General features: G+C 30.1%; 1 pseudogene; it reads right to left on the minus strand.

Annotated features, from left to right (window-relative positions):
- Nucleotides 1-1869: 1869 nt before the first annotated feature.
- Nucleotides 1870-2208, minus strand: LOC149203516 (TPD1 protein homolog 1 pseudogene; annotated as a pseudogene).
- Between the last annotated feature and the right edge of the window lie 1238 nt (nucleotides 2209-3446).

Raw genomic sequence — 3446 nt, forward strand, 5'->3', positions numbered from 1 at the left:
AAATTTGCCTTTAATAAGAACATATCATTTAATACTTGAATACAACATATGGCATCAATACACATAATGTATGCAATACATACTTGTTTTTGTACTTTTGTAATTTTTTTTATTTATTATTATTTTTTTAATTTTAAATCTAAGGACTTATTGATCTGGTACTTTACTACATCTCCCTCGCTCATATTAAAATGCAGAGCACTTACTGGCATATTAGATCTAATTTATTTCATATATTTATTTACTATTTCTCATAATCCTAAATGCCTTATAGTAAATCATGGGTTATTAAATTAATCTTTAGTATTTTTTTACTTATTTTTATTTATTATAACTTCAATATTCAATTTCTAATTATTAATTAATCATATTTTCTTTATAATTAATTTTTTTTGGATTTTTTAAAATTTATTTTCCAACTGTCATTTTTATAGAATTAGAATTAGAATTTATTTCTCTTCTTCTTCCATGCTAGATGATGATAAATGTAACAATTCATAAAAATGTTGAGAATTTGATAAACAAATATATAATTTTCTTCCACGCACAAAGTTATACTTACTATTTATTGGTTACAATATAGAAGAAACTTAACCAAAAATATAAAAACTAATTTATTTTGCAGTATATCCCTTTAAAAAAGAATTGCCTCATAGGTATAGCACACTATGTTTTCTCCTTTGGATTTTGTAAAATTGAGCATTTAATTAGTACTTTCCATGGCCGGGCTTGATAACAAAATTGTATCGCCCATTTCAAATATTTATAATATTAAATAGTATTTGGAAAACATAATTGACAATGAGCTTCAAATTTAAGTGATTGGAGTAATCAATCACTTGAGACAAAACAGGCGGATGCATATATAGAGTTAAAGAAGAAATAATAGAAAATTGGTATAGGTAATTTAATTAATTATTATAAAATATCTAGCACCAAAAAGATTTTAATTTTTTATATAAATTAAGGTAAACTATATTCAAATAATTTTTTTACTGGAGAAGTGTATTTTAAACCATACACATAGACTAATTAAAATATTTTAATTTAATTTTAAATCATGTTTAACTTGCATAATTCCAAAATAATTATAATCAAAACTTTAATATAAACCGTTATTAGGTAATCATAATTAAAATCTTATTTTTAAAATATAAATTAGATTAAAGCTGCTTTTTCTAAATATTTGCAAAAAGAAAAAACATCAAAATACTGATTAGATTATACTTATATTTATAATTCTAATTAAAAGCATAGCATTAAAAAGTATGCTCATTGTGAAATAAACTAGACAACTAAAAGATATAAAAATATAACATATGATTAATGGAGATTAGTGACCATTCTATTTATAAAATAATAGAGATTACTGCTGGAATAATATCAGGGAAATACACCAATTAAATTTACAATTACTTATTTTTAATAATTATAAAAAATCATCAAAGTACTGATTAGATTAAATTTATATTTATAATTCTAATTAAAAGGATATATATTTATAATTCTAATTAAAAACGTAGCATTAAAAAGTATGCTTATTATTAAATAGGTATCTAAATAGACTAAACAACCCTTAAAAAAAATGAAAATAAAACATATGATTTACGGAGAGATTTTGTGAACATTGTATTTATAAAATAATAAAAATTACTTCTGGAATAGTATCACGGATGACTTTTTATCTACTCAATTATTGAATCTTATCACTTCTCATTAACAGAGATACGATGCTTTACTACCAACTAGACTAACCCTCGGAACCAAGACCAGGAGTACATTCAGAAGCTAACCCTAGGAACCAGGACCAGGAGGACCTTCAGAAGCACATGGAAAAGGAGTAATATCATGACCGTGTGCGATAATTAGTTAAGCATCGCGTTCGACGGAAGCGACTTTCAGTGGATAGATGGCATTATTGGCATAGTTGAAGGACACACCATCTCCCGCCGCCAATTTCCCGCCGTCCTTCACTAAGCAGTCGTTGTAGGCGATCCTCCTAAATGTTTTAGGGTCTATCTCTATCGTCGACGCGAAGGAGCCGCAGCTGATGTGTATATTGCTGATTGCGCACCCAGTGGCGCATGTGTTTCTAATTTCCACAGCATATACAGGTATACCATCTCGCCCTGTGTAGATCATACGCTCACTCACTGAAATGTCTCTGCCCATTTCTATCCTTCGTAGCTCAGAATTCGGAACGGCCATCACGTGTGTTACTAGCAAAATCCATCCTTGATAGTCGAGCGCGCTGCTCCCTTTAACCTAACAAGTTTGTTAGTAGCAAAATCAATGCTTGATCCTTGTAACAGATAAATCTAATTAACCTAAGATATATATCAAGTTTGTTAGTAGCAAAATCAATGCTTGATCCTTGTAACAGATTCATTTATGATAATCTAGCGCGCTGCTGCAGACGAGCTTTCCTTTATCCTCCAAGATTCTGACGAGAATTAGGGCAGTGTTTTCACCATCTTTACATACTTGTTAGTGCGCGTTTAGTTTGCAGTAGGATTCTATATTTTAATTTAATTATAAATAAATTAAATTAGGTATATATGTATGTAGTTTTTAATAAAATATTTGGAATAAATTAAATTAGGTATATATGTATGTTGTTTTTAATAAATTATTTGGAATAAGTTAAATTAGGTATATATTTATGTTGTTTTTAATAAAATATTTTGAAATATTTTGAGCAATATTTATGTATAAATTAAAGATTGAAATTTATTTTTAAACTAGTTATGGTTTTTTTTTTTAATTGATTAAATTAAACCTTTTGTCATGATTAAATTAAACCTATTGTCATGTGAACATATGACATATAAATTGTATTAGTAATTATGGTATTTGTTTATGATAATGTCTCAAAAATTATTACGCCGTAAGGCGTTCCCTCTGGAAACGACTCCCCTCTGGCATTACGTGTACATGTGTGGGCCTTTGATTTCTAATGTCAGAGGATTAAAATAGTTTCAACCGTGCGATTAAGACTGGTAGCGGGTAGCGCTTGCTCTGCACTATCCATTGTCTGGAACACTTCTGCTACCAGAACGCTTCTGCTACCAGACCGAGGGTGCAAAACTGGGGAAGAAGACGATGGCTGATGCGATGGGACGATGGCTGATGCGCGACCATGACTTTATTTGCGATGCACTGTTCTCATAATAGTTAGTTTTGAGCCCCACTGGAAATGTTGTTCTACTCTACTGCTGTGGGAATCCCCTTCTTGATTCCTTCAATGATTTGATTTCTCCTCATTTTCCTCCCAAAACTTTGTCCTGATTAGATCTTTTGGAAAAGAGCATTCTCCTTGCAGGAATTCCCCGAGGAAAACTGGCAGGTAGAGGGCTTTTGCTTCCATGTTTTTTCCTGGGAAAAGAGAACAGCTAACAGAAGGCATGCACAATGTACAATTAGCAGGTCCTACTCAAGACTAACAG

This window comes from Pinus tabuliformis, chromosome 2_1 (assembly GCF_031772625.1).
Source record: "Pinus tabuliformis cultivar Carrire ecotype Pingquan chromosome 2_1, CPIR1, whole genome shotgun sequence".
Lineage (NCBI taxonomy): Eukaryota > Viridiplantae > Streptophyta > Pinopsida > Pinales > Pinaceae > Pinus > Pinus tabuliformis.